Genomic DNA, 21554 nt, shown 5'->3' on the forward strand with positions numbered 1-21554 from the left:
GGCTCCGTCGCGCCCTGTCGGGTTTCCTCGGGCCCTGTCGGGCTCCATCGAGCCCTGTCAGGTTTGCTCGGGCCCTGTCGGGTTTGCTCGGGCCCTGTCGGGCTCCATCGGACCCTATCAGGCTTTGGCGGGTCCTGTCGGGTTTGCTCAGGCCCTGTCGGGCCTTGTCAGCCCCTGTCAGGTTTGCTCGCGCCCTGTCGGGCTCCGTCAGGCCCTATCGGGTTTGCTCGAGCCCTATCGGGCTCCGTCAGGCCCTGTCAGGTTTGCTCGGGCCCTGTCGGGCCTTGTCAGGCCCTGTCGGGTTTGCTCGAGACCTGTCGGGTTTGCCCGCGTCCTGTCGGGCTCTGTCGGGCCCTGTCAGATTCGCTCGGGCCCTGTCGGGTTTGCTCGGGCCCTTTCAGGCTCCGTCAGGCCCTGTCGGGTTTGCTCGTGCCCTGTCGGGCTCCGTCGGGCCCTGTCAGGTTTGCTCAGGCCCTGTCGGGATCCGTTGGGCCTTGTCGGGTTTGCTCGGACCCTGTCGGGCTCCTCCGTGCCCTGTCAGGTTTGCTCGGGCCCTGTCGGGTTTGCTCGGGCCCTGTCAGGCTCCGTCGGGCCCTGTCGGGTTTCCTCGGGCCCTGTCGGGCTCCATCGAGCCCTGTCAGGCTTTGTCGAACCCTGTCGGGTTTGCTCGGGCCCTGTCGGGATTGCTCGGGTCCTGTCAGGCTCTGTCGGGCCCTGTCATGTTTGCTCGGGCCCTGTCAAGCTCTGTCGGGCCCTGTCGGATTTCCTCGGGCCCTCTCGGGTTCCGTCGGGCCCTCTCGGGTTCCGTCCGGCCCTGTCGGGTTTCCTCGGGCCCTGTCGGACTCTATCGAGCCCTGTCAGGCTCCGTCGGGCTCTTTCGGGTTTGCTCAGGCCCTGTCGGGCTCCGTCGGGCCCTGTCAGGCTTTGTCAGGTCCTGTCAGGTTTGCTCGGGCCCTGTCGGGCCTTGTCGGGCCCTTTCGGGTTTGCTTGGGCCCTGTCGGGCTCCGTCGGGCCCTGTCGGGTTTGCTCGGGCCCTGTCGGGTTTGCTCGGGCCCTATCAGGCTTTGTCAAGCCCTGTCGGGTTTGCTAGGGCCCTGTCGGGCTCCGTCGGGCCCTGTCTGGTTTCCTCAGGCCCTGTCGGGCTCCGTCGGGCCCTGTCGGGTTTGCTCAGGCCCTGTCGGGTTTGCTAGGGCCCTGTCGGGCTCCGTCGGGCCCTGTCTGGTTTCCTCAGGCCCTGTCGGGCTCCGTCGAGCCCTGTCGGGTTTGCTCGGGCCCTGTCAAGCTCTGTCGGGCCCTGTCGGATTTCCTCGGGCCCTCTCGGGTTCCGTCGGGCCCTCTCGGGTTCCGTCCGGCCTTGTCGGGTTTCCTCGGGCCCTGTCGGACTCTATCGAGCCCTGTCAGGCTCCGTCGGGCTCTTTCGGGTTTGCTCAGGCCCTGTCGGGCTCCGTCGGGCCCTGTCAGGCTTTGTCAGGTCCTGTCAGGTTTGCTCGGGCCCTGTCGGGCCTTGTCGGGCCCTGTCGGTTTTGCTCGGGCTCTGTCGGGCTCCAGCGTGCCCTGTTGGGTTTGCCCGGGCCCTGTCGGGTTTGCTCAGGCCCTGTCGGGTTCCGTCGGGCCCTGTCGGGTTTCCTCGGCCCCTGTCGGACTCCACTGAGCCCTGTCAGGCTCCTTCGGGCTCTTTTGTGTTTGCTCGGGCCCTGGCGGGCTTTGTCGGGCCCTGTCAGGTTTTGTCAGGACGTGTCAGGTTTGCTCGGGCCCTGTCGGGCCTTGTCGGGCCCTGTCGGGTTTGTTCGGGCTCTGTCGGGCTCCATCGAGCCCTGTCGGGCTCCATCGGGCCCTGTCGGGTTTACGCGGGCCCTATCGGGCTCCGTCAGGCCCTGTCGGGTTTGCTCGGGCCCTGTCGGGCTCCGTCGGGCCCTCTCGGGTTACCTCGGGCCCTGTCGGGCTCCATCGAGCCTTGTCAGGCTTTCTCGAACCCTGTTGGGTTTCCTCGGGCCCTGTCGGGCTCCATCGGGCCCTGTCAAGCTCCATCGGGCCCTGTCGGGTATACGCGGGCCCTATCGGGCTCCGTCGGGCCCTGTTGGGTTTCCTCGGGCCCTGTCGGGCTCCATCGAGCCCTGTCAAGCTCCATCGGGCCCTGTCGGGTATACGCGGGCCCTATCGGGCTCCGTCGGGCCCTGTCGGGTTTCCTCGGGCCCTGTCGGGCTCCATCGAGCCCTGTCAGGCTTTGTCGAACCCTGTTGGGTTTGCTCGGGTCCTGTCGGGCTCGGTCGGGCCCTGTCGGGTTTGCTCGGGCCCTGTCAAGCTCTGTCGGGCCCTGTCGGATTTCCTCGGGCCCTCTCGGGTTCCGTCGGGCCCTCTCGGGTTCCGTCCGGCCCTGTCGGGTTTCCTCGGGCCCTGTCGGACTCTATCGAGCCCTGTCAGGCTCCGTCGGGCTCGTTCGGGTTTGCTCAGGCCCTGTCGGGCTCCGTCGAGCCCTGTCAGACTTCGTCGGGCCCTTTCGGGTTTGCTTGGGCCCTGTCGGGCTCCGTCAGGCCCTGTCGGGTTTGCTCGGGCCCTGTCGGGCTCCGTCGGGCCCTGTCGGGTTTGCTCGGGCCCTGTCGGGTTTGCTCGGGCCCTGTCAGGCTTTGTCAAGCCCTGTTGGGTTTGCTAGGGCCCTGTCGGGCTCCGTCAAGCCCTGTCAGGCTTTGTCGAACCCTGTCGGGTTTGCTCGGGCCCTGTCGCGTTTGCTCGGGCCCTGTCGGGATCTGTCGGGCCCTGTCTGGTTTCCTCGGGCCCTGTCGGGCTCCTTCGGGCCCTGTCGGATTTGCTCGGGCCCTGTCGGGTTTGCTGAAGCCCTGTCAGGCTTCGTCGGACCCTGTCGGGTTTGCTCGGGCCCTGTCGGGCTCCGTCGGGCCCTGTCGGGTTTGCTCAGGCCCTGTCAGGCTCCGTCGCGCCCTGTCGGGTTTCCTCCTGCCCTGTCGGGCTCCATCGAGCCCTGTCAGGTTTGCTCGGGCCCTGTCGGGTTTGCTCGGGCCCTGTCGCGTTTGCTCGGGCCCTGTCAGGATCTGTCGGGCCCTGTCTGGTTTCCTCGGGCCCTGTCGGGCTCCGTCGGGCCCTGTCAGGCTTTGTCGAACCCTGTCGGGTTTGCTCGGGCCCTGTCGCGTTTGCTCGGGCCCTGTCGGGATCTGTCGGGCCCTGTCTGGTTTCCTCGGGCCCTGTCGGGCTCCGTCGGGCCCTGTCGGATTTGCTCGGGCCCTGTCGGGTTTGCTGAAGCCCTGTCAGGCTTCGTCGGACCCTGTCGGGTTTGCTCGGGCCCTGTCGGGCTCCGTCGAACCCTGTCGGGTTTGCTCGGGCCCTGTCAGGCTCCGTCGCGCCCTGTCGGGTTTCCTCGGGCCCTGTCGGGCTCCATCGAGCCCTGTCAGGTTTGCTCGGGCCCTGTCGGGTTTGCTCGGGCCCTGTCGGGCTCCATCGGACCCTATCAGGCTTTGGCGGGTCCTGTCGGGTTTGCTCAGGCCCTGTCGGGCCTTGTCAGCCCCTGTCGGGTTTGCTCGCGCCCTGTCGGGCTCCGTCGGGCCCTGTCGGGTTTGCTCGGGCCCTGTCGGGTTTGCTCGGGCCCTGTCAGGCTTTGTCAAGCCCTGTTGGGTTTGCTAGGGCCCTGTCGGGCTCCGTCAAGCCCTGTCAGGCTTTGTCGAACCCTGTCGGGTTTGCTCGGGCCCTGTCGCGTTTGCTCGGGCCCTGTCGGGATCTGTCGGGCCCTGTCTGGTTTCCTCGGGCCCTGTCGGGCTCCTTCGGGCCCTGTCGGATTTGCTCGGGCCCTGTCGGGTTTGCTGAAGCCCTGTCAGGCTTCGTCGGACCCTGTCGGGTTTGCTCGGGCCCTGTCGGGCTCCGTCGGGCCCTGTCGGGTTTGCTCAGGCCCTGTCAGGCTCCGTCGCGCCCTGTCGGGTTTCCTCCTGCCCTGTCGGGCTCCATCGAGCCCTGTCAGGTTTGCTCGGGCCCTGTCGGGTTTGCTCGGGCCCTGTCGCGTTTGCTCGGGCCCTGTCAGGATCTGTCGGGCCCTGTCTGGTTTCCTCGGGCCCTGTCGGGCTCCGTCGGGCCCTGTCAGGCTTTGTCGAACCCTGTCGGGTTTGCTCGGGCCCTGTCGCGTTTGCTCGGGCCCTGTCGGGATCTGTCGGGCCCTGTCTGGTTTCCTCGGGCCCTGTCGGGCTCCGTCGGGCCCTGTCGGATTTGCTCGGGCCCTGTCGGGTTTGCTGAAGCCCTGTCAGGCTTCGTCGGACCCTGTCGGGTTTGCTCGGGCCCTGTCGGGCTCCGTCGAACCCTGTCGGGTTTGCTCGGGCCCTGTCAGGCTCCGTCGCGCCCTGTCGGGTTTCCTCGGGCCCTGTCGGGCTCCATCGAGCCCTGTCAGGTTTGCTCGGGCCCTGTCGGGTTTGCTCGGGCCCTGTCGGGCTCCATCGGACCCTATCAGGCTTTGGCGGGTCCTGTCGGGTTTGCTCAGGCCCTGTCGGGCCTTGTCAGCCCCTGTCGGGTTTGCTCGCGCCCTGTCGGGCTCCGTCGGCCCCTGTCAGGTTCTCTCGGGCCCTGTCAGGTTTGCTCGGGACCTGTCAGGCTCCGTCAGGCCCTATCGGGTTTGCTCGAGCCCTATCGGGCTCCGTCAGACCCTGTCAGGTTTGCTCGGGCCCTGTCGGGCCTTGTCAGGCCCTGTCGGGTTTGCTCCGGACCTGTCGGGTTTGCCCGCGTCCTGTCGGGCTCCGTCGGGCCCTGTCAGATTCGCTCGGGCCCTGTCGGGTTTGCTCGGGCCCTTTCAGGCTCCGTCAGGCCCTGTCGGGTTTGCTCGTGCCCTGTCGGGCTCCGTCGGGCCCTGTCAGGTTTGCTCAGGCCCTGTCGGGATCCGTTGGGCCTTGTCGGGTTTGCTCGGACCCTGTCGGGCTCCTTCGTGCCCTGTCAGGTTTGCTCGGGCCCTGTCGGGTTTGCTCGGGCCCTGTCAGGCTCCGTCGGGCCCTGTCGGGTTTCCTCGGGCCCTGTCGGGCTCCATCGAGCCCTGTCAGGCTTTGTCGAACCCTGTCGGGTTTGCTCGGGCCCTGTCGGGATTGCTCGGGTCCTGTCGGGCTCGGTCGGGCCCTGTCGGGTTTGCTCGGGCCCTGTCAAGCTCTGTCGGGCCCTGTCGGATTTCCTCGGGCCCTCTCGGGTTCCGTCGGGCCCTCTCGGGTTCCGTCCGGCCCTGTCGGGTTTCCTCGGGCCCTGTCGGACTCTATCGAGCCCTGTCAGGCTCCGTCGGGCTCGTTCGGGTTTGCTCAGGCCCTGTCGGGCTCCGTCGAGCCCTGTCAGACTTCGTCGGGCCCTTTCGGGTTTGCTCGGGCCCTGTCGGGCTCCGTCAGGCCCTGTCGGGTTTGCTCGGGCCCTGTCGGGCTCCGTCGGGCCCTGTCGGGTTTGCTCGGGCCCTGTCGGGTTTGCTCGGGCCCTGTCAGGCTTTGTCAAGCCCTGTTGGGTTTGCTAGGGCCCTGTCGGGCTCCGTCAAGCCCTGTCAGGCTTTGTCGAACCCTGTCGGGTTTGCTCGGGCCCTGTCGCGTTTGCTCGGGCCCTGTCGGGATCTGTCGGGCCCTGTCTGGTTTCCTCGGGCCCTGTCGGGCTCCTTCGGGCCCTGTCGGATTTGCTCGGGCCCTGTCGGGTTTGCTGAAGCCCTGTCAGGCTTCGTCGGACCCTGTCGGGTTTGCTCGGGCCCTGTCGGGCTCCGTCGGGCCCTGTCGGGTTTGCTCAGGCCCTGTCAGGCTCCGTCGCGCCCTGTCGGGTTTCCTCCTGCCCTGTCGGGCTCCATCGAGCCCTGTCAGGTTTGCTCGGGCCCTGTCGGGTTTGCTCGGGCCCTGTCGCGTTTGCTCGGGCCCTGTCAGGATCTGTCGGGCCCTGTCTGGTTTCCTCGGGCCCTGTCGGGCTCCGTCGGGCCCTGTCAGGCTTTGTCGAACCCTGTCGGGTTTGCTCGGGCCCTGTCGCGTTTGCTCGGGCCCTGTCGGGATCTGTCGGGCCCTGTCTGGTTTCCTCGGGCCCTGTCGGGCTCCGTCGGGCCCTGTCGGATTTGCTCGGGCCCTGTCGGGTTTGCTGAAGCCCTGTCAGGCTTCGTCGGACCCTGTCGGGTTTGCTCGGGCCCTGTCGGGCTCCGTCGAACCCTGTCGGGTTTGCTCGGGCCCTGTCAGGCTCCGTCGCGCCCTGTCGGGTTTCCTCGGGCCCTGTCGGGCTCCATCGAGCCCTGTCAGGTTTGCTCGGGCCCTGTCGGGTTTGCTCGGGCCCTGTCGGGCTCCATCGGACCCTATCAGGCTTTGGCGGGTCCTGTCGGCTTTGCTCAGGCCCTGTCGGGCCTTGTCAGCCCCTGTCGGGTTTGCTCGCGCCCTGTCGGGCTCCGTCGGGCCCTGTCGGGTTTGCTCGGGCCCTGTCGGGTTTGCTCGGGCCCTGTCAGGCTTTGTCAAGCCCTGTTGGGTTTGCTAGGGCCCTGTCGGGCTCCGTCAAGCCCTGTCAGGCTTTGTCGAACCCTGTCGGGTTTGCTCGGGCCCTGTCGCGTTTGCTCGGGCCCTGTCGGGATCTGTCGGGCCCTGTCTGGTTTCCTCGGGCCCTGTCGGGCTCCTTCGGGCCCTGTCGGATTTGCTCGGGCCCTGTCGGGTTTGCTGAAGCCCTGTCAGGCTTCGTCGGACCCTGTCGGGTTTGCTCGGGCCCTGTCGGGCTCCGTCGGGCCCTGTCGGGTTTGCTCAGGCCCTGTCAGGCTCCGTCGCGCCCTGTCGGGTTTCCTCCTGCCCTGTCGGGCTCCATCGAGCCCTGTCAGGTTTGCTCGGGCCCTGTCGGGTTTGCTCGGGCCCTGTCGCGTTTGCTCGGGCCCTGTCAGGATCTGTCGGGCCCTGTCTGGTTTCCTCGGGCCCTGTCGGGCTCCGTCGGGCCCTGTCAGGCTTTGTCGAACCCTGTCGGGTTTGCTCGGGCCCTGTCGCGTTTGCTCGGGCCCTGTCGGGATCTGTCGGGCCCTGTCTGGTTTCCTCGGGCCCTGTCGGGCTCCGTCGGGCCCTGTCGGATTTGCTCGGGCCCTGTCGGGTTTGCTGAAGCCCTGTCAGGCTTCGTCGGACCCTGTCGGGTTTGCTCGGGCCCTGTCGGGCTCCGTCGAACCCTGTCGGGTTTGCTCGGGCCCTGTCAGGCTCCGTCGCGCCCTGTCGGGTTTCCTCGGGCCCTGTCGGGCTCCATCGAGCCCTGTCAGGTTTGCTCGGGCCCTGTCGGGTTTGCTCGGGCCCTGTCGGGCTCCATCGGACCCTATCAGGCTTTGGCGGGTCCTGTCGGGTTTGCTCAGGCCCTGTCGGGCCTTGTCAGCCCCTGTCGGGTTTGCTCGCGCCCTGTCGGGCTCCGTCGGCCCCTGTCAGGTTCTCTCGGGCCCTGTCAGGTTTGCTCGGGACCTGTCAGGCTCCGTCAGGCCCTATCGGGTTTGCTCGAGCCCTATCGGGCTCCGTCAGACCCTGTCAGGTTTGCTCGGGCCCTGTCGGGCCTTGTCAGGCCCTGTCGGGTTTGCTCCGGACCTGTCGGGTTTGCCCGCGTCCTGTCGGGCTCCGTCGGGCCCTGTCAGATTCGCTCGGGCCCTGTCGGGTTTGCTCGGGCCCTTTCAGGCTCCGTCAGGCCCTGTCGGGTTTGCTCGTGCCCTGTCGGGCTCCGTCGGGCCCTGTCAGGTTTGCTCAGGCCCTGTCGGGATCCGTTGGGCCTTGTCGGGTTTGCTCGGACCCTGTCGGGCTCCTTCGTGCCCTGTCAGGTTTGCTCGGGCCCTGTCGGGTTTGCTCGGGCCCTGTCAGGCTCCGTCGGGCCCTGTCGGGTTTCCTCGGGCCCTGTCGGGCTCCATCGAGCCCTGTCAGGCTTTGTCGAACCCTGTCGGGTTTGCTCGGGCCCTGTCGGGATTGCTCGGGTCCTGTCGGGCTCCGTCGGGCCCTATCGGGTTTGCTCGGGCCCTGTCAAGCTCTGTCGGGCCCTGTCGGATTTCCTCGGGCCCTCTCGGGTTCCGTCGGGCCCTCTCGGGTTCCGTCCGGCCCTGTCGGGTTTCCTCGGGCCCTGTCGGACTCTATCGAGCCCTGTCAGGCTCCGTCGGGCTCTTTCGGGTTTGCTCAGGCCCTGTCGGGCTCCGTCGGGCCCTGTCAGGCTTTGTCAGGTCCTGTCAGGTTTGCTCGGGCCCTGTCGGGCCTTGTCGGGCCCTGTCGGGTTTGCTCGGGCTCTGTCGGCCTCCAGCGTGCCCTGTCGGGTTTGCCCGGGCCCTGTCAGGCTCCATCAGGCCCTGTCGGGTTTGCTCGGGCCCTATCGGGCTCCGTCGAGCCCTGTCGGGTTTCCTCGGGCCCTGTCGGGCTCCATCGAGCCCTGTCAGGCTCCGTCGGGCCCTTTCGGGTTTGCTCGGGCCCTGTCGGGCTCCGTCGGGCCCTGTCGGGTTTGCTCGGGCCCTGTCGGGTTTGCTCGGGCCCTATCAGGCTTTGTCAAGCCCTGTCGGGTTTGCTAGGGCCCTGTCGGGCTCCGTCGGGCCCTGTCTGGTTTCCTCAGGCCCTGTCGGGCTCCGTCGGGCCCTGTCGGGTTTGCTCGGGCCCTGTCGGGTTTGCTAGGGCCCTGTCGGGCTCCGTCGGGCCCTGTCTGGTTTCCTCAGGCCCTGTCGGGCTCTGTCGAGCCCTGTCGGGTTTGCTCGGGCCCTGTCAAGCTCTGTCGGGCCCTGTCGGATTTCCTCGGGCCCTCTCGGGTTCCGTCGGGCCCTCTCGGGTTCCGTCCGGCCCTGTCGGGTTTCCTCGGGCCCTGTCGGACTCTATCGAGCCCTGTCAGGCTCCGTCGGGCTCTTTCGGGTTTGCTCAGGCCCTGTCGGGCTCCGTCGGGCCCTGTCAGGCTTTGTCAGGTCCTGTCAGGTTTGCTCGGGCCCTGTCGGGCCTTGTCGGGCCCTGTCGGGTTTGCTCGGGCTCTGTCGGGCTCCAGCGTGCCCTGTCGGGTTTGCCCGGGCCCTGTCGGGTTTGCTCAGGCCCTGTCGGATTCCGTCGGGCCCTGTCGGGTTTCCTCGGCCCCTGTCGGACTCCACTGAGCCCTGTCAGGCTCCATCGGGCTCTTTCGGGTTTGCTCGGGCCCTGGCGGGCTCCGTCGGGCCCTGTCAGGCTTTGTCAGGACGTGTCAGGTTTGCTCGGGCCCTGTCGGGCCTTGTCGGGCCCTGTCGGGTTTGCTCGGGCTCTGTCGGGCTCCAGCGTGCCCTGTCGGGCTCCATCGGGCCCTGTCGGGTTTACGCGGGCGCTATCGGGCTCCGTCGGGCCCTGTTGGGTTTCCTCGGGCCCTGTTGGGCTCCATCGAGCCCTGTCGGGCTCCATCGGGCCCTGTCGGGTTTACGCGGGCCCTATCCAGCTCCGTCAGGCCCTGTCGGGTTTGCTCGGGCCCTGTCGGGCTCCGTCGGGCCCTGTCGGGTTTCCTCGGGCCCTGTCGGGCTCCATCGAGCCCTGTCAGGCTTTGTCGAACCCTGTTGGGTTTGCTCGGGCCCTGTCGGTCTCTGTCGGGACCTTTCTGGTTTCCTCGGGCCCTGTCGGGCTCCGTCGGGCCCTGTCGGGTTTGCTCGGGCCCTGTCGCGTTTGCTCGGGCCCTGTCGGGATCTGTCGGGCCCTGTCTGGTTTCCTCGGGCCCTGTCGGGCTCCGTCGGGCCCTGTCGGATTTGCTCGGGCCCTGTCGGGTTTGCTGAAGCCCTGTCAGGCTTCGTCGGACCCTGTCGGGTTTGCTCGGGCCCTGTCGGGCTCCGTCGAACCCTGTCGGGTTTGCTCGGGCCCTGTCAGGCTCCGTCGCGCCCTGTCGGGTTTCCTCGGGCCCTGTCGGGCTCCATCGAGCCCTGTCAGGTTTGTTCGGGCCCTGTCGGGTTTGCTCGGGCCCTGTCGGGCTCCATCGGACCCTATCAGGCTTTGGCGGGTCCTGTCGGGTTTGCTCAGGCCCTGTCGGGCCTTGTCAGCCCCTGTCGGGTTTGCTCGCGCCCTGTCGGGCTCCGTCGGGCCCTGTCGGGTTTGCTCGGGCCCTGTCGGGTTTGCTCGGGCCCTGTCAGGCTTTGTCAAGCCCTGTTGGGTTTGCTAGGGCCCTGTCGGGCTCCGTCAAGCCCTGTCAGGCTTTGTCGAACCCTGTCGGGTTTGCTCGGGCCCTGTCGCGTTTGCTCGGGCCCTGTCGGGATCTGTCGGGCCCTGTCTGGTTTCCTCGGGCCCTGTCGGGCTCCTTCGGGCCCTGTCGGATTTGCTCGGGCCCTGTCGGGTTTGCTGAAGCCCTGTCAGGCTTCGTCGGACCCTGTCGGGTTTGCTCGGGCCCTGTCGGGCTCCGTCGGGCCCTGTCGGGTTTGCTCAGGCCCTGTCAGGCTCCGTCGCGCCCTGTCGGGTTTCCTCCTGCCCTGTCGGGCTCCATCGAGCCCTGTCAGGTTTGCTCGGGCCCTGTCGGGTTTGCTCGGGCCCTGTCGCGTTTGCTCGGGCCCTGTCAGGATCTGTCGGGCCCTGTCTGGTTTCCTCGGGCCCTGTCGGGCTCCGTCGGGCCCTGTCAGGCTTTGTCGAACCCTGTCGGGTTTGCTCGGGCCCTGTCGCGTTTGCTCGGGCCCTGTCGGGATCTGTCGGGCCCTGTCTGGTTTCCTCGGGCCCTGTCGGGCTCCGTCGGGCCCTGTCGGATTTGCTCGGGCCCTGTCGGGTTTGCTGAAGCCCTGTCAGGCTTCGTCGGACCCTGTCGGGTTTGCTCGGGCCCTGTCGGGCTCCGTCGAACCCTGTCGGGTTTGCTCGGGCCCTGTCAGGCTCCGTCGCGCCCTGTCGGGTTTCCTCGGGCCCTGTCGGGCTCCATCGAGCCCTGTCAGGTTTGCTCGGGCCCTGTCGGGTTTGCTCGGGCCCTGTCGGGCTCCATCGGACCCTATCAGGCTTTGGCGGGTCCTGTCGGGTTTGCTCAGGCCCTGTTGGGCCTTGTCAGCCCCTGTCGGGTTTGCTCGCGCCCTGTCGGGCTCCGTCGGCCCCTGTCAGGTTCTCTCGGGCCCTGTCAGGTTTGCTCGGGACCTGTCAGGCTCCGTCAGGCCCTATCGGGTTTGCTCGAGCCCTATCGGGCTCCGTCAGACCCTGTCAGGTTTGCTCGGGCCCTGTCGGGCCTTGTCAGGCCCTGTCGGGTTTGCTCCGGACCTGTCGGGTTTGCCCGCGTCCTGTCGGGCTCCGTCGGGCCCTGTCAGATTCGCTCGGGCCCTGTCGGGTTTGCTCGGGCCCTTTCAGGCTCCGTCAGGCCCTGTCGGGTTTGCTCGTGCCCTGTCGGGCTCCGTCGGGCCCTGTCAGGTTTGCTCAGGCCCTGTCGGGATCCGTTGGGCCTTGTCGGGTTTGCTCGGACCCTGTCGGGCTCCTTCGTGCCCTGTCAGGTTTGCTCGGGCCCTGTCGGGTTTGCTCGGGCCCTGTCAGGCTCCGTCGGGCCCTGTCGGGTTTCCTCGGGCCCTGTCGGGCTCCATCGAGCCCTGTCAGGCTTTGTCGAACCCTGTCGGGTTTGCTCGGGCCCTGTCGGGATTGCTCGGGTCCTGTCGGGCTCCGTCGGGCCCTATCGGGTTTGCTCGGGCCCTGTCAAGCTCTGTCGGGCCCTGTCGGATTTCCTCGGGCCCTCTCGGGTTCCGTCGGGCCCTCTCGGGTTCCGTCCGGCCCTGTCGGGTTTCCTCGGGCCCTGTCGGACTCTATCGAGCCCTGTCAGGCTCCGTCGGGCTCTTTCGGGTTTGCTCAGGCCCTGTCGGGCTCCGTCGGGCCCTGTCAGGCTTTGTCAGGTCCTGTCAGGTTTGCTCGGGCCCTGTCGGGCCTTGTCGGGCCCTGTCGGGTTTGCTCGGGCTCTGTCGGCCTCCAGCGTGCCCTGTCGGGTTTGCCCGGGCCCTGTCAGGCTCCATCAGGCCCTGTCGGGTTTGCTCGGGCCCTATCGGGCTCCGTCGAGCCCTGTCGGGTTTCCTCGGGCCCTGTCGGGCTCCATCGAGCCCTGTCAGGCTCCGTCGGGCCCTTTCGGGTTTGCTCGGGCCCTGTCGGGCTCCGTCGGGCCCTGTCGGGTTTGCTCGGGCCCTGTCGGGTTTGCTCGGGCCCTATCAGGCTTTGTCAAGCCCTGTCGGGTTTGCTAGGGCCCTGTCGGGCTCCGTCGGGCCCTGTCTGGTTTCCTCAGGCCCTGTCGGGCTCCGTCGGGCCCTGTCGGGTTTGCTCGGGCCCTGTCGGGTTTGCTAGGGCCCTGTCGGGCTCCGTCGGGCCCTGTCTGGTTTCCTCAGGCCCTGTCGGGCTCTTTCGAGCCCTGTCGGGTTTGCTCGGGCCCTGTCAAGCTCTGTCGGGCCCTGTCGGATTTCCTCGGGCCCTCTCGGGTTCCGTCGGGCCCTCTCGGGTTCCGTCCGGCCCTGTCGGGTTTCCTCGGGCCCTGTCGGACTCTATCGAGCCCTGTCAGGCTCCGTCGGGCTCTTTCGGGTTTGCTCAGGCCCTGTCGGGCTCCGTCGGGCCCTGTCAGGCTTTGTCAGGTCCTGTCAGGTTTGCTCGGGCCCTGTCGGGCCTTGTCGGGCCCTGTCGGGTTTGCTCGGGCTCTGTCGGGCTCCAGCGTGCCCTGTCGGGTTTGCCCGGGCCCTGTCGGGTTTGCTCAGGCCCTGTCGGATTCCGTCGGGCCCTGTCGGGTTTCCTCGGCCCCTGTCGGACTCCACTGAGCCCTGTCAGGCTCCATCGGGCTCTTTCGGGTTTGCTCGAGCCCTGTCGGGCTCCGTCGGGCCCTGTCAGGCTTTGTCAGGACGTGTCAGGTTTGCTCGGGCCCTGTCGGGCCTTGTCGGGCCCTGTCGGGTTTGCTCGGGCTCTGTCGGGCTCCAGCGTGCCCTGTCGGGCTCCATCGGGCCCTGTCGGGTTTACGCGGGCGCTATCGGGCTCCGTCGGGCCCTGTTGGGTTTCCTCGGGCCCTGTTGGGCTCCATCGAGCCCTGTCGGGCTCCATCGGGCCCTGTCGGGTTTACGCGGGCCCTATCCAGCTCCGTCAGGCCCTGTCGGGTTTGCTCGGGCCCTGTCGGGCTCCGTCGGGCCCTGTCGGGTTTCCTCGGGCCCTGTCGGGCTCCATCGAGCCCTGTCAGGCTTTGTCGAACCCTGTTGGGTTTGCTCGGGCCCTGTCGGTCTCTGTCGGGACCTTTCTGGTTTCCTCGGGCCCTGTCGGGCTCCGTCGGGCCCTGTCGGGTTTGCTCGGGCCCTGTCGGGTTTGCTAAAGCCCTGTCAGGCTTCGTTGGACCCTGTCGAGTGTGCTCGGGCCCTGTCGGGCTCCGTCGAGCCCTGTCAGGTTTGCTCAGGCCTTGTCAGGATCCGTCGGGCCCTGTCGGATTTCCTCGGGCCCTCTCGGGTTCAGTCGGGCCCTCTCCGGTTCCGTCCGGCCCTGTCGGGTTTCCTCGGGCCCTGTCGGACTCTATCGAGCCCTGTCAGGCTCCGTCGGGCTCTTTCGGGTTTGCTCAGGCCCTGTCGGGCTCCGTCGGGCCCTGTCAGGCTTTGTCAGGTCCTGTCAGGTTTGCTCGGGCCCTGTCGGGCCTTGTCGGGCCCTGTCGGGTTTGCTCGGGCTCTGTCGGGCTCCAGCGTGCCCTGTCGGGTTTGCCCGGGCCCTGTCAGGCTCCATCAGGCCCTGTCGGGTTTGCTCGGGCCCTATCGGGCTCCGTCGAGCCCTGTCGGGTTTCCTCGGGCCCTGTCGGGCTCCATCGAGCCCTGTCAGGCTTCGTCGGGCCCTTTCGGGTTTGCTCGGGCCCTGTCGGGCTCCGTCAGGCCCTGTCTGGTTTCCTCGGGCCCTGTCGGGCTCCGTCGGGCCCTGTCGGATTTGCTCGGGCCCTGTCGGGTTTGCTGAAGCCCTGTCAGGCTTCGTCGGACCCTGTCGGGTTTGCTCGGGCCCTGTCGGGCTCCGTCGAACCCTGTCGGGTTTGCTCGGGCCCTGTCAGGCTCCGTCGCGCCCTGTCGGGTTTCCTCGGGCCCTGTCGGGCTCCATCGAGCCCTGTCAGGTTTGCTCGGGCCCTGTCGGGTTTGCTCGGGCCCTGTCGGGCTCCATCGGACCCTATCAGGCTTTGGCGGGTCCTGTCGGGTTTGCTCAGGCCCTGTCGGGCCTTGTCAGCCCCTGTCAGGTTTGCTCGCGCCCTGTCGGGCTCCGTCGGGCCCTGTCAGGTTCTCTCGGGCCCTGTCAGGTTTGCTCGGGACCTGTCAGGCTCCGTCAGGCCCTATCGGGTTTGCTCGAGCCCTATCGGGCTCCGTCAGGCCCTGTCAGGTTTGCTCGGGCCCTGTCGGGCCTTGTCAGGCCCTGTCGGGTTTGCTCGGGACCTGTCGGGTTTGCCCGCGTCCTGTCGGGCTCCGTCGGGCCCTGTCAGATTCGCTCGGGCCCTGTCGGGTTTGCTCGGGCCCTTTCAGGCTCCGTCAGGCCCTGTCGGGTTTGCTCGTGCCCTGTCGGGCTCCGTCGGGCCCTGTCAGGTTTGCTCAGGCCCTGTCGGGATCCGTTGGGCCTTGTCGGGTTTGCTCGGACCCTGTCGGGCTCCTTCGTGCCCTGTCAGGTTTGCTCGGGCCCTGTCGGGTTTGCTCGGGCCCTGTCAGGCTCCGTCGGGCCCTGTCGGGTTTCCTCGGGCCCTGTCGGGCTCCATCGAGCCCTGTCAGGCTTTGTCGAACCCTGTCGGGTTTGCTCGGGCCCTGTCGGGATTGCTCGGGTCCTGTCGGGCTCTGTCGGGCCCTGTCATGTTTGCTCGGGCCCTGTCAAGCTCTGTCGGGCCCTGTCGGATTTCCTCGGGCCCTCTCGGGTTCCGTCGGGCCCTCTCGGGTTCCGTGCGGCCCTGTCGGGTTTCCTCGGGCCCTGTCGGACTCTATCGAGCCCTGTCAGGCTCCGTCGGGCTCTTTCGGGTTTGCTCAGGCCCTGTCGGGCTCCGTCGGGCCCTGTCAGGCTTTGTCAGGTCCTGTCAGGTTTGCTCGGGCCCTGTCGGGCCTTGTCGGGCCCTGTCGGGTTTGCTCGGGCTCTGTCGGGCTCCAGCGTGCCCTGTCGGGTTTGCCCGGGCCCTGTCAGGCTCCATCAGGCCCTGTCGGGTTTGCTCGGGCCCTGTCGGGCTCCATCGAGCCCTGTCAGGCTTCGTCGGGCCCTTTCGGGTTTGCTCGGGCCCTGTCGGGCTCCGTCGGGCCCTGTCGGGTTTGCTCGGGCCCTGTCGGGTTTGCTCGGGCCCTATCAGGCTTTGTCAAGCCCTGTCGGGTTTGCTAGGGCCCTGTCGGGCTCTGTCGGGCCCTGTCTGGTTTCCTCAGGCCCTGTCGGGCTCCGTCGGGCCCTGTCGGGTTTGCTCAGGCCCTGTCGGGTTTGCTAGGGCCCTGTCGGGCTCCGTCGGGCCCTGTCTGGTTTCCTCAGGCCCTGTCGGGCTCCGTCGAACCCTGTCGGGTTTGCTCGGGCCCTGTCAAGCTCTGTCGGGCCCTGTCGGATTTCCTCGGGCCCTCTCGGGTTCCGTCGGGCCCTCTCGGGTTCCGTGCGGCCCTGTCGGGTTTCCTCGGGCCCTGTCGGACTCTATCGAGCCCTGTCAGGCTCCGTCGGGCTCTTTCGGGTTTGCTCAGGCCCTGTCGGGCTCCGTCGGGCCCTGTCAGGCTTTGTCAGGTCCTGTCAGGTTTGCTCGGGCCCTGTCGGGCCTTGTCGGGCCCTGTCGGGTTTGCTCGGGCTCTGTCGGGCTCCATCGGGCCCTGTCGGGTTTACGCGGGCGCTATCGGGCTCCGTCGGGCCCTGTTGGGTTTCCTCGGGCCCTGTCGGGCTCCATCGAGCCCTGTCGGGCTCCATCGGGCCCTGTCGGGTTTACGCGGGCCCTATCGGGCTCCGTCAGGCCCTGTCGGGTTTGCTCGGGCCCTGTCGGGCTCCGTCGGGCCCTGTCGGGTTTCCTCGGGCCCTGTCGGGCTCCATCGAGCTTTGTCAGGCTTTGTCGAACCCTGTTGGGTTTGCTCGGGCCCTGTCGGTCTCTGTCGGGACCTTTCTGGTTTCCTCGGGCCCTGTCGGGCTCCGTCGGGCCCTGTCGGGTTTGCTCGGGCCCTGTCGGGTTTGCTAAAGCCCTGTCAGGCTTCGTCGGACCCTGTCGAGTGTGCTCGGGCCCTGTTGGGCTCCGTCGAGCCCTGTCAGGTTTGCTCAGGCCTTGTCAGGCTCCGTCGGGCCCTGTCGGATTTCCTCGGGCCCTGTCGGGTTTGCTCAGGCCCTGTCGAGGTCCGTCGGGCCCTGTCGGGTTTCCTCGGGCCCTGTCGGACTCCATTGAGCCCTGCAAAGCTCCGTCGGGCTCTTTCGGGTTTGCTCGGGCCCTGGCGGGCTCCGTCGGGCCCTGTCGGGTTTCCTCGGGCCCTGTCGGGCTCCATCGAGCCCTGTCAGGCTTCGTCGGGCCCTTTCGGGTTTGCTCGGGCCCTGTCGGGCTCCGTCAGGCTCTGTCGGGTTTGCTCGGGCCCTGTCGGGCTCCGTCGGGCCCTGTCGGGTTTGCTCGGGCCCTGTCGGGTTTGCTCGGGCCCTATCAGGCTTTGTCAAGCCCTGTCGGGTTTCCTCGGGCCCTGTCGGACTCCATCGAGCCCTGTCAGGCACCGTCGGGCCCTTTCGGGTTTGCTCGGGCCCCGTCGGGCTCCGTCAGGCCCTGTCAGGCTTTGTCGAACCCTGTCGGGTTTCCTCGGGCCCTGTCGGACTCCATCGAGCCCTGTCAGGCACCGTCGGGCCCTTTCGGGTTTGCTAGGGCCCTGTCGGGCTCCGTCGGGCCCTGTCAGGCTTTGTCGAACCCTGTCGGGTTTGCTCGGGCCCTGTCGCGTTTGCTCGGGCCCTGTCAGGATCTGTCGGGCCCTGTCAGGCTCCGTCGGGCCCTGTCAGGTTTGCTCAGGCCCTGTCGGGATCCGTTGGGCCCTGTCGGGTTTGATCGGGCCCTGTCGGACTCCTTCGTGCCCTGTCAGGTTTGCTCGGGCCCATCGGGTTTGCTCGGGCCCTGTCAGGCTCCGTCGAGCCCTGTCAGGTTTGCTCGGGCCCTGTCGGGTTTGCTCGGGCCCTGTCGGGCTCCGTCGGGCCCTGTCGGGTTTCCTCGGGCCCTGTCGGGCTCCATCGAGCCCTGTCAGGCTTCGTCGGGCCCTTTCGGGTTTGCTCGGGCCCTGTCGGGCTCCGTCAGGCCCTGTCTGGTTTCCTCGGGCCCTGTCGGGCTCCGTCGGGCCCTGTCGGATTTGCTCGGGCCCTGTCGGGTTTGCTGAAGCCCTGTCAGGCTTCGTCGGACCCTGTCGGGTTTGCTCGGGCCCTGTCGGGCTCCGTCGAACCCTGTCGGGTTTGCTCGGGCCCTGTCAGGCTCCGTCGCGCCCTGTCGGGTTTCCTCGGGCCCTGTCGGGCTCCATCGAGCCCTGTCAGGTTTGCTCGGGCCCTGTCGGGTTTGCTCGGGCCCTGTCGGGCTCCATCGGACCCTATCAGGCTTTGGCGGGTCCTGTCGGGTTTGCTCAGGCCCTGTCGGGCCTTGTCAGCCCCTGTCAGGTTTGCTCGCGCCCTGTCGGGCTCCGTCGGGCCCTGTCAGGTTCTCTCGGGCCCTGTCAGGTTTGCTCGGGACCTGTCAGGCTCCGTCAGGCCCTATCGGGTTTGCTCGAGCCCTATCGGGCTCCGTCAGGCCCTGTCAGGTTTGCTCGGGCCCTGTCGGGCCTTGTCAGGCCCTGTCGGGTTTGCTCGGGACCTGTCGGGTTTGCCCGCGTCCTGTCGGGCTCCGTCGGGCCCTGTCAGATTCGCTCGGGCCCTGTCGGGTTTGCTCGGGCCCTTTCAGGCTCCGTCAGGCCCTGTCGGGTTTGCTCGTGCCCTGTCGGGCTCCGTCGGGCCCTGTCAGGTTTGCTCAGGCCCTGTCAGGATCCGTTGGGCCTTGTCGGGTTTGCTCGGACCCTGTCGGGCTCCTTCGTGCCCTGTCAGGTTTGCTCGGGCCCTGTCGGGTTTGCTCGGGCCCTGTCAGGCTCCGTCGGGCCCTGTCGGGTTTCCTCGGGCCCTGTCGGGCTCCATCGAGCCCTGTCAGGCTTTGTCGAACCCTGTCGGGTTTGCTCGGGCCCTGTCGGGATTGCTCGGGTCCTGTCGGGCTCTGTCGGGCCCTGTCATGTTTGCTCGGGCCCTGTCAAGCTCTGTCGGGCCCTGTCGGATTTCCTCGGGCCCTCTCGGGTTCCGTCGGGCCCTCTCGGGTTCCGTGCGGCCCTGTCGGGTTTCCTCGGGCCCTGTCGGACTCTATCGAGCCCTGTCAGGCTCCGTCGGGCTCTTTCGGGTTTGCTCAGGCCCTGTCGGGCTCCGTCGGGCCCTGTCAGGCTTTGTCAGGTCCTGTCAGGTTTGCTCGGGCCCTGTCGGGCCTTGTCGGGCCCTGTCGGGTTTGCTCGGGCTCTGTCGGGCTCCAGCGTGCCCTGTCGGGTTTGCCCGGGCCCTGTCAGGCTCCATCAGGCCCTGTCGGGTTTGCTCGGGCCCTGTCGGGCTCCATCGAGCCCTGTCAGGCTTCGTCGGGCCCTTTCGGGTTTGCTCGGGCCCTGTCGGGCTCCGTCGGGCCCTGTCGGGTTTGCTCGGGCCCTGTCGGGTTTGCTCGGGCCCTATCAGGCTTTGTCAAGCCCTGTCGGGTTTGCTAGGGCCCTGTCGGGCTCTGTCGGGCCCTGTCTGGTTTCCTCAGGCCCTGTCGGGCTCCGTCGGGCCCTGTCGGGTTTGCTCAGGCCCTGTCGGGTTTGCTAGGGCCCTGTCGGGCTCCGTCGGGCCCTGTCTGGTTTCCTCAGGCCCTGTCGGGCTCCGTCGAGCCCTGTCGGGTTTGCTCGGGCCCTGTCAAGCTCTGTCGGGCCCTGTCGGATTTCCTCGGGCCCTCTCGGGTTCCGTCGGGCCCTCTCGGGTTCCGTGCGGCCCTGTCGGGTTTCCTCGGGCCCTGTCGGACTCTATCGAGCCCTGTCAGGCTCCGTCGGGCTCTTTCGGGTTTGCTCAGGCCCTGTCGGGCTCCGTCGGGCCCTGTCAGGCTTTGTCAGGTCCTGTCAGGTTTGGTCGGGCCCTGTCGGGCCTTGTCGGGCCCTGTCGGGTTTGCTCGGGCTCTGTCGGGCTCCATCGGGCCCTGTCGGGTTTACGCGGGCGCTATCGGGCTCCGTCGGGCCCTGTTGGGTTTCCTCGGGCCCTGTCGGGCTCCATCGAGCCCTGTCGGGCTCCATCGGGCCCTGTCGGGTTTACGCGGGCCCTATCGGGCTCCGTCAGGCCCTGTCGGGTTTGCTCGGGCTCTGTCGGGCTCCGTCGGGCCCTGTCGGGTTTCCTCGGGCCCTGTCGGGCTCCATCGAGCCCTGTCAGGCTTTCTCGAACCCTGTTGGGTTTGCTCGGGCCCTGTCGGTCTCTGTCGGGACCTTTCTGGTTTCCTCGGGCCCTGTCGGGCTCCGTCGGGCCCTCTCGGGTTTGCTCGGGCCCTGTCGGGTTTGCTAAAGCCCTGTCAGGCTTCGTCGGACCCTGTCGAGTGTGCTCGGGCCCTGTCGGGCTCCGTCGAGCCCTGTCAGGTTTGCTCAGGCCTTGTCAGGCTCCGTCGGGCCCTGTCGGATTTCCTCGGGCCCTGTCGGGTTTGCTCAGGCCCTGTCGAGGTCCGTCGGGCCCTGTCGGGTTTCCTCGGGCCCTGTCAGACTCCATTGAGCCCTGCAAAGCTCCGTCGGGCTCTTTCGGGTTTGCTCGGGCCCTGGCGGGATCCGTCGGGCCCTGTCAGGCTTTGTCAGGTACTGTCAGGTTTCCTCGGGCCCTGTCGAGCCTTGTCGGGCCCTGTCGGGTTTGTTCGGGCTCTGTCGGGCTCCAGCGTGCCCTGTCGGGTTTGCCCGGGCCCTGTCAGGCTCCGTCAGGCCCTGTCGGGTTTGCTCGGGCCCTATCGGGCTCCATCGAGCCCTGTCGGGTTTCCTCGGGCCCTGTCGGACTCCATCGAGCCCTGTCAGGCACCGTCGGGCCCTTTCGGGTTTGCTCGGGCCCCGTCGGGCTCCGTCAGGCCCTGTCGGGTTTGCTCGGGCCCTGTCAGGCTCCGTCGGGCCCTGTCAGGTTTGCTCAGGCCCTGTCGGGATCCGTTGGGCCCTGTCGGGTTTGCTCGGGCCCTGTCGGACTCCTTCGTGCCCTGTCAGGTTTGCTCGGGCCCATCGGGTTTGCTCGGGCCCTGTCAGGCTCCGTCGAGCCCTGTCAGGTTTGCTCGGGCCCTGTCGGGTTTGCTCGGGCCCTGTCGGGCTCCGTCGGGCCCTGTCGGGTTTCCTCGGGCCCTGTCGGGCTCCATCGAGCCCTGTCAGGCTTCTTCGGGCCCTTTCGGGTTTGCTCGGGCCCTGTCGGGCTCCGTCAGGCCCTGTCTGGTTTCCTCGGGCCCTGTCGGGCTCCGTCGGGCCCTGTCGGATTTGCTCGGGCCCTGTCGGGTTTGCTGAAGCCCTGTCAGGCTTCGTCGGACCCTGTCGGGTTTGCTCGGGCCCTGTCGGGCTCCGTCGAACCCTGTCGGGTTTGCTCGGGCCCTGTCAGGCTCCGTCGCGCCCTGTCGGGTTTCCTCGGGCCCTGTCGGGCTCCATCGAGCCCTGTCAGGTTTGCTCGGGCCCTGTCGGGTTTGCTCGGGCCCTGTCGGGCTCCATCGGACCCTATCAGGCTTTGGCGGGTCCTGTCGGGTTTGCTCAGGCCCTGTCGGGCCTTGTCAGCCCCTGTCGGGTTTGCTCGCGCCCTGTCGGGCTCCGTCGGGCCCTGTCAGGTTCTCTCGGGCCCTGTCAGGTTTGCTCGGGACCTGTCAGGCTCCGTCAGGCCCTATCGGGTTTGCTCGAGCCCTATCGGGCTCCGTCAGGCCCTGTCAGGTTTGCTCGGGCCCTGTCGGGCCTTGTCAGGCCCTGTCGGGTTTGCTCGGGACCTGTCGGGTTTGCCCGCGTCCTGTCGGGCTCCGTCGGGCCCTGTCAGATTCGCTCGGGCCCTGTCGGGTTTGCTCGGGCCCTTTCAGGCTCCGTCAGGCCCTGTCAGGTTTGCTCGTGCCCTGTCGGGCTCCGTCGGGCCCTGTCAGGTTTGCTCAGGCCCTGTCGGGATCCGTTGGGCCTTGTCGGGTTTGCTCGGACCCTGTCGGGCTCCTTCGTGCCCTGTCAGGTTTGCTCGGGCCCTGTCGGGTTTGCTCGGGCCCTGTCAGGCTCCGTCGGGCCCTGTCGGGTTTCCTCGGGCCCTGTCGGGCTCCATCGAGCCCTGTCAGGCTTTGTCGAACCCTGTCGGGTTTGCTCGGGCCCTGTCGGGATTGCTCGGGTCCTGTCGGGCTCTGTCGGGCCCTGTCGGGTTTGCTCGGGCCCTGTCAAGCTCTGTCGGGCCCTGTCGGATTTCCTCGGGCCCTCTCGGGTTCCGTCGGGCCCTCTCGGGTTCCGTCCGGCCCTGTCGGGTTTCCTCGGGCCCTGTCGGACTCTATCGAGCCCTGTCAGGCTCCGTCGGGCTCGTTCGGGTTTGCTCAGGCCCTGTCGGGCTCCGTCGAGCCCTGTCAGACTTCGTCGGGCCCTTTCGGGTTTGCTCGGGCCCTGTCGGGCTCCGTCAGGCCCTGTCGGGTTTGCTCGGGCCCTGTCGGGCTTTGTCGGGCCCTGTCGGGTTTGCTCGGGCCCTGTCGGGTTTGCTCGGGCCCTGTCAGGCTTTGTCAAGCCCTGTTGGGTTTGCTAGGGCCCT

General features: G+C 68.2%; 1 pseudogene; it reads right to left on the reverse strand.

Annotated features, from left to right (window-relative positions):
• LOC139825464 (uncharacterized) overlaps positions 1–21554 on the reverse strand; it is a 347351-nt pseudogene that overhangs the window by 194313 nt on the left and 131484 nt on the right.

Source organism: Patagioenas fasciata, unplaced genomic scaffold (assembly GCF_037038585.1).
Source record: "Patagioenas fasciata isolate bPatFas1 unplaced genomic scaffold, bPatFas1.hap1 Unplaced_1, whole genome shotgun sequence".
Classification (NCBI taxonomy): domain Eukaryota; kingdom Metazoa; phylum Chordata; class Aves; order Columbiformes; family Columbidae; genus Patagioenas; species Patagioenas fasciata.